General features: G+C 43.2%; 1 protein-coding gene and 1 pseudogene across 4 annotated transcripts in view; one reads left to right on the top strand and one right to left on the bottom strand.

Annotated features, from left to right (window-relative positions):
* Tango2 (transport and golgi organization 2) overlaps positions 1 to 14629 on the bottom strand; it is an 83313-nt gene that overhangs the window by 9355 nt on the left and 59329 nt on the right. The window lies entirely within an intron of this gene.
* Positions 10002 to 12377, top strand: LOC137623871 (uncharacterized; annotated as a pseudogene).

Here is a 14629-nt window from a genome sequence, read left to right as displayed (position 1 = left end):
GAACATCGTTGGTGTTTATAATGATTGGTGCATGATCACTAGTATGCCAGTCATCTAATGTCCTCCAATTGAAATAAAGGAGACAGTTAGAGCTTGCAATTGAAAGGTCGATGCATGACAAGGTACCCGTCTGAACATGGAAGTGTGTGGGCTCTCCTGAATTAAGGAATCCGACATCTTTGTTTTCGACAATTGATGATATAATATTGCCCCTGGTGTTTGCTAAAACATCACCCCACAAAGGATGTCTACCATTCAAATCTCCAAGTAAAAGAAAAGGTTGAGGGAGCTGTTGAATCACCTCTACTGAATTATCATACAATATGTTATTATTTGGATGCAAATACAGAGAGCAGATTGTATATTTTCTCCCTATATTAATCTGTACAACCACTGCCTGCAGAGGTGTACGAATAGATGAGGGTATTTGGGGAACATCTCAAGGAACGTATGTGAGACTTCTGCCATGGCCCCCTACTCGGTGATCATATGGTGTCCTATAGCTAATATATTCGTGAGGGCAAGGGGTATTAGCATCAAGCTTGCTCTCCTGCAGACATATGATTTTGGGGGAATGCTCGTGAATAAAGAGCTTAAGTTCTTCATAAAATAATTTTCTGTACCTCCTGTAGATTGAGCAAAAAGCCCCATTGGTGGTTTTGGCTTTTTTTTGGGATGGCATGACTATTTTTATGTCTTTATGAATCCAGTCTGCTGGTCTGTAGACATCCAGATCTTTAGGTACCCCATCACACAGAGCACCCTTAATACTCATATTACCTATTTTATTTTTGATAATGTTACAGCTTGCATTGAATGCTAACTTATGACAATTAAATGATAACCAAGAATGCCATTTACCATCTTGAAGTTTCATTCTAATTTCTTTTTTTAATCCGTAGCATGCAAATATTTGATGTAGCACATCATAATTAGCTTCTAATGGGATTTGGGTAACATGTAGGATTTAAAATTTTCCTGTGTTGCCCAAATTACCCTTTTTTCGAATGTTCAAAGAATAGTTCTTTCTGGGCTCCACCTGTGCCGCTCCGTGAAATGCTTCTTTAGTATCATTTCTAAGGTATATAACTGCTATATATTACCAGAGAAAAAAGTTGCATTGGAATGCTAGGGATAAACCCAGCTCGCTCACCTAAATAAGGTGTCGGTATAGTAACTGGGGCGTGAAAACCACTGTCAGAGGTCTCTTGCCATTTAGATCTCTCCTCCTTCAAATTCCCCCGTTACTACGAGGTGCCGTTCTACATCCCACTACTGTTCGCCACTACTACACTTCCACCCACGCGAACCCGCCCACTCCTTTCATAACATCTTTGTTGGTCACACGCATGCTTTTTGGTTCTGTGATTTGGTGTTTTGTGTAAGATGTGGGATCTTTTGGAAGCTTCTACCACCAAGTTGAGTATTAAAACTATCAGTTTTGGGGTTCTGGAAGTAGCGATATTCGATACAGTCTTTTACTTAAAAATTTATGTTTCGGGAGTCGGAGAATGCCGCTCCCTGTAAGCCATTTTGATATCGCTACCTCCGAGAGCTTCTGTTTCCATGACGAATATCAATTAGTTCCTCATACTAATTGTGTTCCGTTTTATCCTTAACATCGTGCATGCTCATTGCCATTTCGCAAGTTTCTCCGCGGTGCTATTATATTACTGCATTTATTTACGTTATGGGCTCGCCTGACTACCCGACCGGGCCGTGTACGACCTTGGAAGGCAGCCTACACCAGTAACAGGTGTATTGAGTATTTTTAACTTTAGGGATTAGTTTAACTCTTTGTGTAAGTTTGTTAACCTTTCTTATATATAAGAGATAGGTCCTTAAGTTAAGGTTATGATAGAGAGGAACCTCGTGGTCGCAGGATTATATCCTTAATCAATTCTTTCGTCCCAAATCAGTATTTTACCCGATTGGGTATATCTATCAGTTAAGTGTTGCAGTCTTCCCGACCAGGTCGGTAGCTACCCGATTTTGGAGGGCTAGGCTAAACGTAATTCCCATTCACGTTTTACCCCCCCCCCATGTTCCTCTCGTAGCCGAAAATATTCACGTTATTTTCTCCTTTTGCTTGCCATCATAACCTATATCATAACCTATATATACTTGTTTCATTATATATCGTTAATGTGTATTTTATGGTCACATTGTTAGGCTATGCTGTGGGGATCAAGTGGATCCTCTGTTTCTCGGAGGGTTGTCCCGCCTGGCCGGTTTCAGGTCCACTTGATCGCCATGAACCATGTTCCTTGGCTAGTTCCCGCTTGCTACCCACCTAGGTGGAGTATGCCTCACCTCATCCCTCTTCCGGGGTACCACATGACTCACTCTCTATAGAGATTAAGCGGGGAACAGCTGATTTTATAAATGGTTGAGTACGCTCGCATGCGTCGGGTTGTCGTAAGCCGTGCTCTCTCCCGGCTGCTGACGGCTGGCGTCCGGAGGGGCCGGGAGGTTTACGGGTTGCGTATTGGGTATTCTTCAGGCGTGATCTTCTTCGTTGTTATTTCATTCACTTATGATATTCTGAGGTTAGCCTACATATGATTTATATTTGTTGGTAAATATTTTGGTCCAGGTTCATGTACATTACCGTGCTCTGAAGTGTAGGCTAACTATACGAACAAGACGAAGTAATCACGGAAGAACTAATTGAATTTTTTACTTTTATTGTCGTTGTTTCATAAGGAAAGTTCCTGGGGTTGGCGGGAGTCAATTGAACTCTTCCCTCCCTAAACCTTCCTCTTTCGGGACGTCCTACCTTGGTAGGCGTTCAAGACCCTTGGGTCTTACTCAAGTTGGCCTCCCGGATCCAACGGGAGGAATTTAATTGACTTTCAACTATTGTTAACTTTAGATTTTACATCCCCGGCATTGGCGGGATAATATAAATCTCATTTACGACAATAATAATAACAATGAATGATCATAAATTAGTATCATAATAAATTTGCATCCACCTGGATATTATAACTTCAGTTAAGCTTAATTTTAAGAACCCGGAGCCTCCGGTAATCCTATTAGGATACTCGTGTATCATTTTAAAATGATATTTTCATTATAAAATAAATTTTTGAATATACTTACCCGGTGAATATATAAATAGCTGACGTCTCCGACGGTCGACAGATTCCAAAAACTCGCGAGCGATCGCCATGAAGGCTGCCGGGTGTGCCCACCAGCGCCGACTATCGGCCAGATACCGCATATACTTCTCAACCAAACCAGTTCTTCTCAGTCCGTAGGGTCTCTTATCGGGGAGGAAGGGAGGGCCTTTAATATTATATATTCACCGGGTAAGTATATTCAACAATTTATCTTATAATGAAAATATCATTTTTAAATATTAAACTTAGCCGGTGAATATATAAATAGCTGATTCACACCCATGGTGGTGGGTAGAGACCAGTATTAAAACAATAAAGGCGTATATGCTCAAGAGTTTTTGACAACTATTCAAAAAACAAACTTAAGTATAGGTACCTGGTAAGGAAGCTGACTCTGATAATTACTCTGCCTCATTAGTCCGCTATCCTCACGAAGCCCAGCGATCCTCTTAGGATGCTGAAAGACTCCCAGGAGCTGCTATATCCAAGGTGAACACCCCTATAACAGGACCTCATCAATACCCTTAATCTGGGCGCTCTCAAGAAACAATATTTTGACCACCCGCCAAATCAAAAAGATTGCGAAAGACTTCTTAGTCTCCCGTACAACCCAAAATAAGATTAAAAATTTCAAGAGTAGATTAAAAGGATATTGGGATTAAGGGAATGTAGTGGTAGAGCCTTCACCCACTACTGCACTCGCTGCTACGAATGGTCCCAGTGTGTAGCAGTCCTCATAAAGAGTCTGGACATCTTTCAAGTAATATGAAGCGAATACCGACTTGCTTCTCCAAAAGGTCGCGTCCATAATACTTTTAATGGATCTATTTTGCTTAAACGCTACTGAAGTTGCTATCGCTCTAACTTCATGAGCCTTGATTTAAGTAAATTACGATCCTTCTCACTTAAATGAGAGTGTGCCTCCCGAATGAAAAGTCTAATAAAATAAGACCACGCATTCTTAGACATGGGCAAAGAGGGCTTTTTAACGGAGCACCATAAAGCCTCTGAACAACCTCGTAGCGGTTTAGTTCTGGATAAATAAAATTTAAGAGCTCTAACGGGGCACAGCACTCTTTCAACTTCATTCCCCACAATCTCAGAAAGACTGGGAATTTCAAATGATTTAGGCCAAGGACGAGACGAAAGTTCATTCTTGGCCAAAAAACCAAGTTGAAGAGCACATACTGCTTTATTAGTGGAGAAGCCGATGTTCTTGCTAAAAGCATGTATCTCACTAACCCTTTTAGCTGAAGCCAAGCTCACCAAAAAAAGTGTCTTGAGGGTAAGATCCTTCAGGGAGGCTGAATTTAATGGTTCAAACCTGTCTGAAATAAGGAACTGTAGGACCACGTCCAAGTTCCAAGCAGGAGTCGAAATATGACGCTCCTTGGAAGTCTCGAAAGACTTAAGCAGGTCTTTCAAGATCTTTGTTATTAGAAAGCTCAAAACCCCTATGCCTGAAAACAGAAGCTAACATGCTTCTGTAGCCTTTAATGGTGGATGCAGAGAGGGAGCGACCGTTTCTCAGATAAAGCAGAAAATCCGCAATCTGCGCTACAGAGGCACTGGAAGAGGGAATAGAGGAGGACTTGCACCAGTCTCTAAATATCTCCCATTTCGACTGATAGATCCTGATGGTAGAGGATCTTCTAGCCCTTGCGATCGCTCTAGCTGCCTCCTTCGAAAACCCTCGAGCTCAAGAGAGTCTTTCGATAGTCTGAAGGCAGTTAGACGAAGCGTGGGGAGGCTTTGATGAAATCTCTTTACGTGAGGCTGTCGCAAGAGATCCATCTGCAACGGCAGACTTCTTGGAACGTCTACCAGCCATAGAAGTACCTCTGTGAACCACTCTCTCGCGGGCCAGAGGGGAGCAACCAATGTCAACCTGGTCCCTTCGTGAGAGGTGAACTTCTGCAGCACCTTGTTTAGGATCTTGAAAGGTGGAAAGGCATAAACGTCCAGGTGAGACCATTCCAGCAGGAAAGCGTCTATGTGGGCTGCCTCTGGATCTGGAACTGGAAAGCAGTAAGTCGAGAGCCTCTTTGTCAGTGAAGTCGCAAAAAGGTCTATGGTGGGTTGACCCCATGTCATCCATAGCTTCTCGCACACAGTCTTGTGCAACGTCCACTCCATGGAGATGACTTGTCCTCTTCTGCTGAGGCAGTCCGCCAAGACATTCATTTCTCCTTGCACAAATCTCGTCAAAAGAGAGAGGTTACTTGCCTTAAATGGAGTTCCTTCTGATCCGTGGACCAAAGACCCGAGCATTCCAGACTGTCCAGTGGAGCTCCCTAACCCAAAACCGATGCATCTGAATACAACACATGGTTTGGGTTCTTGATCGCAAGAGAAAGACCTTCTCGAAGTCTGATGTTGCTGTCCCACCAAGTCAGACATGTCTAGACTGAGTTAGAGATTGGGAAAGAGATACTCTCTAAGCCCTTCTCCTTGTTCCAATGGTTTAGGTGAAATTGGAGAGGGCAAAGGTTGAGTCTCCCCAGAGAGATAAACTACTCCAGCGATGAAAGAGTTCCCACGAGGCTCGTTCAAACTCTTACAGAGCAACTGTTTTTCTCTTGCAATTGACGGACTTTTAACAGAGCTTGTTCCATTCTTGTGGGAGACGAAAAGGCCCGAAAAATTCGACACTACAGTGAACCCTCGTTTATCGCGGTAGATAGGTTCCAGTCGCGGCCGCGATAGGTGAAAATCCGCGAAGTAGTGACACCATATTTACCTATTTATTCAACATGTATATTCAGACTTTTAAAACCTTCCCCTGTACGTAGTACTGTTAACGAACTACCCTTTAATGTACAGAACACTTAATGCATGTACTACAGTACCCTAAACTAAAACAGGCACAAATATTAAAGGTGATTTTATATCATGCATTTCCTAAACAAGCTAAAAAGCACGATAAAAAATGGCAACCAATGTTTTGTTTACATTTATCTCTGATCATAATGAAGAAACAAACTGGAGGTAGAACATTGCTTATTACCCAGACATATTTCCCATACTTTTCCCTTAGAACTACATCACATCTTCCTACTTTAGATATATATATATATATATATATATATATATATATATATATATATATATATATATATATATATATGTGTGTGTGTGTGTGTGTATATATATATATATATATCTATATGTATACACATATACATACCTACATATATACATAAATACATGCATACATATATATATATATATTACTGTATATATATGGGTTATGGAAAAAATCCGCGAAGTGGTGAATCCGCGATGGTCGAACCGCGAAGTAGCGAGGGTTCACTGTATCTCCATTCCCAAATAAAGAATAGTCTGGGATGGAGTACTGTAAGTTACGACTTCTCTACGTTCACTATGAGACCTAGCTCCTTGGTTAGGTCTAATGTCCATTAGAGGCTCTCCAGACAGCGATTTAATGACGATGCCCTGATTAGCCAGTCGTCAAAATAAAGGGAGGCTCTGAATCCTCAAAAAATGTAGAGGAGCAGGAATGAGGCCGAAACACAGAGCTTGAAATTGGTACACTACTTTCCCGTCCACAAACCTCAGATGTTGTTGAAAGTTTGGATGAATCGGGATGTGGAAGTATGCATCCTGAAGGTCGAGAGAGACCATCCAGTCGCCTTCCCTTACTGCTGCCAAGACAGATTTGGTAGTCTTCATCGTGAACTTTGTCTTGACAATGAACACATTGAGCGCACTTACATCTTAAGTACTCCTGCAGTGAACGTGGCTGCCAGATCATTGGAGCCATCCCTGATAGCCTTGTTCATGCATGACATAATTGTACAGCAATACATTGACAGCTAGAGAGACCTTCTTACTTAAGGCTCCCAGGGACCAATCCAACAAATAAATACTTCAAACGCTCGAAAAAAAAACTCCTAACAGGAGATGGTCTAGCTCTGAAGCAGACCATAAAATCTTGGAGCGTCTCATGGCTAGACGACGAGGAGAGTCCACTAGGCTTAAGAAGTCTCCCTGGGCAGAGGCAGGTACTCCCAAGCCGAGAACTTCGCCTGTGTCACACCAGACGCTGGAGCGAGAAGCTAATTAAGAAGGAGGAAAAGCAAAAGCAGACTTTCCTAAACTTCTCCTGGATTCCAACCAGTCTCCCAGTAAGAGCATGGCTCTCTTGGAAGAACAAGAGAGAACTGACTTCGTAAATGTAGGAGTCGAAGGAAGTCATGCCAAGAGTAAACTCAGACGGCGGAGCAGCCGTTACAAAACGAGTAGGACAAAATTTCACTAAAGAAATTCATAACTATAAAACAAGGGATTGTTGGACCACCCTAGGATACTCCTCTTCTGAATGACTCCCCAAAGGTACATTAGTTGAAAGGGGGTCATCAACTTCTCAGAAGGCACATCATCTGATAAATCTAAAGTCTTGCGAGAAAGAGATTTATATTCAGAATGACGTGAAGGAAAAGCCTGACAGGCTACATCACCTTGTATATGAACAGAAGTTAAAGTTGGAGGGACGATGTCACGTTGTGACTGCAGAGAATGTTATTCTACTACACGTCGTGACAGAAGTAACTGACGTTCAAACGTCCCGTAGTAACAGCGGTGACTGCTGTTCGATGCTATATCGTGACTATGATGACTGACTCTCGACGTCATGTCATGTCTACGGTGTCTACCACTCAACGTCACGTCGTGTCTGCGGTGTCAGCAGCTCAACGTCACGCTGTGACTGCGGTGGCTGACGTTCAAAGCGATCAAAGTTACATCGAGATTTATGCTCCGCATCTCGTTTAACAGCAAAGCCGTCACTAGGGATAACGTCAGCGTGGCGTAACAAAGCTCGTTTAGAAGGTTGAAGACCCGAATCACGTATCCCAGAACCATGACGTACAAAAAGCAAAGGATCCTTTCGCACAGGAACAGGATCGTAAGCTTCTATTAAAGAAGAAAGCTTTAACAGCATATCTTGCAAAAAACTTAACTTCGGATCAACCTGTGACTGCGGTGGCTGACGTTCAAACATCACGTAGTAACAGCGGTGACTGCTGATCGATGCTATATCGTGACTACAGTGACTGACACTCGACGTCACGTTGTGTCTACGGTGTCTACCGCTCAACGTCACGTCGAGTCTGTGGCAGAAACGTCTGTACATGAACGTCATCGCTATGAACGGGACTCTCATGATGACTACAGCTAGGACGTTGAACTTGTTCTGAAGGAACTAATAAACGTTTCAACCGTCTCGAAACCTTACGCCCAGGCTTTTAAAGAGACGAATCATCGGAAGACAAGGAGAAACTTCGTCTCTCCTGTCTTATGGCAAGGACGTGCTTGACGAGCAATGTCTGATACCTTTGAGGGAACGTCTGTTCGTTGGTTTACACCCCTCACTCCCTTAGGTCCTACGACATTCCTTCTCCCTGGTGCAGGGGAGCCTGAAAGAGGTCTCGGACTAGGCAAGCGACAAGCACGAACAAACGAACCCTCCGCAACACAACGTTTTTTTTTTTTTTTTTTTTTTTTTGCACTTTCTTCACTGATATCGCATTTTTTAATAATTTCACATTAGACATGAATAAAGCTGATTTCTACCTGAAGCACGCAATTCTCCCTTAAATCAAAAGGTTAGAATTGCGAAATGAGTCGTATAATGTAAGCACATTAGTACAAAATGAAACACACATGCAAAAATCAATAAACATATACATATATATCGAATAAAACGGAAATATATAAAGTTAAAATGATCAGTGACTGGGGATGAGACTAAAAACTAGTTCACTAAGGACTACGTTTTCAATCTCTCACCGTACAGTGCCTTGGGATGAGAATAAAAACTAAAACGTTTTATCCTCTCTCCCCGTACAGAGACTTGGGACGAGAGTAAAAAACTGAATCGAGAACAACGTTACTCGCTCCCAAACTCCTTGTACAGAGACTTGGGACGAGAATAAAGATCGGATCGTTCTCTCTTTCTCTCTCTCTCTCTCTCGCCACTCACAAGAGAATGGCTCATTCACTCTACGTCAATAACAGGTTATTTGACTAAAGGAAAAAACTGAAAGGACTAAGAAATTGAAAATTAACATGTTCCTTTAAATTAGTATCTAAAAAACTTCAGTTTGAAAGAAGAATGAACAAAACGTCAAAATCGATTTACTCTTTCTGCAAAGTGAAACCGTGATTCTCTCTTTCTCTATCGTAACGATAGAGCGCAAACTGCGTAGCATAAATAAACCAAACGTTAGTTCATCTTTGAAAAACAGCACCAAGACTATTCAAAGAATAAATTTCTTAAAATATTTCTAAAAATATTCATCTCAGTGTTTAGTATAAATGGAAAGCTAATCGAAGAGGCCTAATAAAGGCGGGTGAGATATAAAATATATAGAGGTAAATCTATAAATATCAACAATAATTTATAAAGTGATAAAATAATTACTAAAATCCTTTAACACACTTCTGTACACTGAGGGAAGGGTCGGCCATCTATTCTCTATGGAAAAACCAGAGCCGAGATTAAAAAAGCAAGGGCAAAAACTTTTCCTCTCCTTTCAAAAGCATTTCTTTTGAAGATAGTATTGAATAATCCAACACGGCGAAAGCAATAAAACCAAAACCAAGTACTTCACCAATCGGTAGAAAACTCGAGGTCAAGCGCGAGCGGAACCAGTGTTGTCTTTAACACCGACAGAGAAGAACTGGTTTGGTTGAGAAGTATATGCGGTATCTGGCCAATAGTCGGCGCTGGTGGGCACACCCGGCAGCCTTCATGACGATCGCTCGCGAGTTTTTGGAATCTGTCGACCGTCGGAGACGTCAGCTATTTATATATTCACCGGCTAAGTTTAATATTTAAAATTACAGGTAGTACGATGCCAGATGACGGCTTGTGCGGCCGTTTTACAGCAAGCTTGTGGGCATGAGGTCTGCCGATCTCATGCTCCGTGTGCAGTCCAGGTGGACGACTTGCTGGTGTGGCACCCGGACGGGTGCGAGATTTGCTATGGGCTAGTCTCAAAGTTAACCGCGGAATCGGTAGGTATCCCCATCGGACAGTCTTATAATTATTTCTAAGTATAAGTTGATAGAGTTTAAGGAGATTATTGACTATATAATCTTAGACGGCGGGTCGGCTAGGAACAATGGTAACGAAAACATTCTTTTTCAGACCCCTCAGGCCACCAAGAGTTCTGCCTTGTCGACCCTCAAGATCTGGGTCGGCGGGTTTGCCAGGAACGTGAAGGCCAAGAAATGTGCAATCTAATCTACCCCAATGCCAAGATATCGGCAGCGGTAGCCAAGGAAGTGGCGGAACCGATCATAGCGAGGATCAGAGAGGATACTCAGGTTTTGCCGGAGGACCTGGAGGGACTTGGAGAAACGGTTCTAGAGGACGTAGCGGCCATCAGCTTGGACCTGGAGCCGATGGTTCTGGACGACGCGGAACAAGGTAGGGAGGTAAGTGAGGCAGGAGGTGCACGGTCTAGGATACCCATTCCTAGCCCGTCACCGTCTAGTTCTTCTCTAACTTCCTTCCAAGGGTTTACTGAGAAGACCATGGCCAGGGACAGGCCACGCTCAGTAATCCCTAAAGTAAAACAATTGAAAAAGACCTTACCAAAATCAGGTAAACCTTCCAAGCTACCAAAACCATCCAAGTCGTCTTTATCTATGACATTGAAAGACTCAGCAGTAGCTACTTCCTCTCACCATGGGTCGAGAGCAAGGAGCAGCTCGAAAACTAAGACCCCGGATGTACCCTTTGATCCGGTAGCCTTCTCGAATCAGCTAATGGAACAGATGGGCAGCATAGTCCAATCTCAGGTTGGATTTTTTGTTGATCGTCTGCAGTCTGTAGACACCCTGGCACAGAGACTGCAAAACCAAGAGAGTCTAATGGAGAATCTCTTGCGGTCCGGACTGCCTGAGCAACAGCAGTAAGTGATCCCGGACGCCTCTAAACTCCCGGCATTCGTGAAAAGCAATCCCTGGCGATTGGCTTTACATGCCTCCTTCAAGGATGGCATGTTGACTATTGAAGGATGTGGCACCCGGCCGGTGGAAGATTATGAATTCTATCCGGCGGGACTTCAGTTCCCCTTCCCCGGGTTTGCGCGCTTAACGGAAGAAGCGCTAGTAAGGCTAGATAAGGTTCCTAAGGAAACTGTTATCTACCCTAAGGAACAAGCACAGTCCGCCTGGGTTCGGACTTTGAACGAGTGGGAGTGTGTTAACACCATGCTGACACCCCATAAAAGCTTGTATACAATGTTTGTGGTGGAGGGACAAACTCCAACACCTTGCACCACGAAAATAGTGGACCTTGCTCTGCAAGCTGCGGTTGAAGACAAACCGATGCCACAATTACGAGAAACGGATTTGACTTCTCTTCTATTCCCGGGGGATCACGATTGCTGGATTGATGCTCCAGCAACGTTTACAACGGGAAAATTGAACGCTGCCTGTGCCTCTACTCAGTTCAGCGAACGGCTACCCAGGCTCCCGGATTCCCTGATTAAGCTTGAATTTGAAGCTCGCATGAGGCTGAGTAGGTCCATCAACTCAGCCACAATGGCAGAAATGTCCTCCCTCGTATACGAAGAGGAACCATTATTTAAGATTTTGACAAAGTCGTTGCTGCATACGTTACAATAAGATGCATACGATTTTGCGGTAGCCAGACGTAAATGCCGGAAGCACGTCTTATCTGAAGCTTCTATTCGGCATGAGCCTAATAAGCTCATTAAGGCATCGATTTGGGGTCCTGACCTGTTCCCGGAGGATATGGTGAACAGTGTTCTTAGCAAAGCTGCAAGGGTGAACCAGAGCCTCAAGGTCCGGTGGGGTCTGATGCCCAAACGCAAATTCGAACCATCCGGGAACCAAGCTAGAGGCAGGAAAAGACCAAGGAATTTTCAATCGTTCCAAGGTCAACAGACTCAACAGGTGGTCCAGACAATACCTGTACCACAAGTGAATCAGCCTTCGACATCAAAGGCACAACCCCAACAACAATACGTGTTGGTCACCCCACAACCACACCAACAAGTAGCCACTACCTCTTTTACGACTTCACCAGCCTTTAATCATACCTATGAATCACAAGGCGTGTTCCATGGGTACAATAGAAATGCCAGAGGTAGTAGGGCAAGAGGAGCCTTTAGCAACAGAGGCAGCGGAAGAGCCTACACTAGAGGCAGAGGATTCCGGGGAACCCGGGGGAATAGATCCACTTCAAACCAGTGAGAATCCTCAGGTAGGGGGAAGGCTGTACCTCTTTCGGAACTGTTGGATATTCAGCAAATGGGCTTACAGCATAATTTCCAAGGGTCTGGGGTGGAGTTGAATAGAAAGGGCCCCTCCACCAACCAGTTTTCATCAACATCCAACGTAAGAGTTAGTTCTGTATGCAATAGATCTTTTACAAAAGAACGCAATAAAAGAAGTAAAATATTTGAAATTTCAAGGTCGCTTGTTCAGCGTTCCAAAGAAAGACTCAGACAAGCGAAGAGTAATCTTAGATCTGTCTCATCTGAATTCTTACATTCAATGCGACAAGTTCCATATGCTGACCGTCTCTCAGGTGCGGACCTTACTTCCCCGTGGGGCCGTCACCACCTCTATAGATCTTACAGATGCTTACTATCACGTTCCGATAGCAAGGCATTTTCGTCCGTTCCTAGGTTTCAAGTTAGGCAACCAAGCATACGCATTCAAAGTAATGCCATTCAGACTCAATATAGCACCCAGGATATTTACCAAACTGGCAGAAACAGTAATCCAAGAATTGAGGACCCGAGGAATACAAATAGTAGCCTATCTAGATGACTGGCTTATTTGGGCAAACAGTGTAGAAAATTGTCTCAAGGCGACAAACGAAGTAATAAAATTCCTACAACAGTTGGGATTTCAGATCAACTTCAAAAAGTCACGCCTAGTCCCGGAAACAAAATTTCAATGGTTAGGGTTACAATGGAACCTAAACACACACACACTGTGTATTCCAGTAAACAAGAGGAAAGAGATAGCAAGGAACACAAAAAGTTTTCTCAAGGACAAGCTGACGTCCAGGAGAAATCTAGAGAGAATCCTATGTGCTCTCCAGTTTGCCTCAGTAACAGACATATTACTGAAGGCCAGACTGAAAGATATAAACCGAGTATGGCGGTCCAAAGCAAACAAGAGGTATCGAGACAAAATAGCTCGAATTCCAACAATTTTGAGGAAAAGACTTCAGCCATGGACAAAAGTCAAGAATTTAGCAAAATCCATCCCATTAACGTTTCCACCACCAGCACTGGTCATACATACAGACTCCTCTTTAACCGGCTGGGGAGGGTACTCCTAGTACAAAAAGGTCCAGGGACTATGGTCGATAACATTTCGCCAACTTCATATCAATGTCTTAGAGGCCATGGCAGTACTCTTGACTCTAAAGAAGCTTGCTCCAGCAAGGAAGCAACATATCAAACTAGTGCTGGACAACGAAGTTATAGTCCATTGCATAAACAGAGGAGGTTCCAAATCGAATCACATAAACCATGTAATGATAGCGATATTTTCCTTGGCAACAATGAACCATTGGCACCTGTCAGCGGTTCATCTGGCGGGAATACGGAATGTAGTGGCAGACACACTTTCGAGGACAACTCCGCTGGAATCGGAGTGGTCACTGGACTTGAAGTCGTTCAAATGGATTTCACATCAGGTCCCGGGTCTCCAAATAGACCTGTTTGCAACAGAGTCCAACCACAAACTAAAATGTTATGTAGCCCCCAACCTGGACCCTCGGGCTTATGCCACAGACGCAATGTCACTGGATTGGAACTCTTGGGAAAGAATTTACTTATTTCCACCAATAAACATGTTGATGAAGGTACTAGACAAACTCAGAACTTTCAGAGGCCGAGTGGCTCTAGTAGCCCCCAATTGGCCCAAGAGCAATTGGTTTCCCCTACTGGTGGAATTGGGTCTCCATCCTCAACGGATTCCCAATCCAAAACTAACACAAGTATTACAAACTCGCAGTGTGTTAGCTTCCTCAAAAATTCAGAGTGCCCTAACTTTGTGGACTTTATGAAATTTGCAGCTCAAAAGGATGCGGATATTGATCGTCAAAACACCCTATTTTTGGAATCAGATAAAAGAGAATCCACTCTTCGTCAGTATGACTCAGCTGTAAAGAAACTCGCAAAGTTTTTAAGAGACTCAAAGGTTAAGACGATGACTATGAATCTAGCAGTAACCTTTTTCAGGACCTTATTTGAATCAAGCCTGGCGGCCAATACAATTACAACAATTAAATCAGCCTTGAAAAAGATTTTCCAAATTGGATTTAATATTAACCTTACAGATTCATATTTCTCGTCTATCCTGAGGGCTTGTGCCAGATTAAAACCATCAACTCGTCCTAACACAGTTTCTTGGTTTTTGAATGATGTACTTAAGTTAGCTTCTTACACTCTTAATGATTCCTGTAATTATATATCACTATTTAG

This window comes from Palaemon carinicauda, chromosome 30, assembly GCF_036898095.1.
Source record: "Palaemon carinicauda isolate YSFRI2023 chromosome 30, ASM3689809v2, whole genome shotgun sequence".
NCBI lineage: Eukaryota > Metazoa > Arthropoda > Malacostraca > Decapoda > Palaemonidae > Palaemon > Palaemon carinicauda.
Note: the sequence above shows the minus strand (reverse complement) of the source record. Positions and strands in the feature narration are given on the sequence as shown.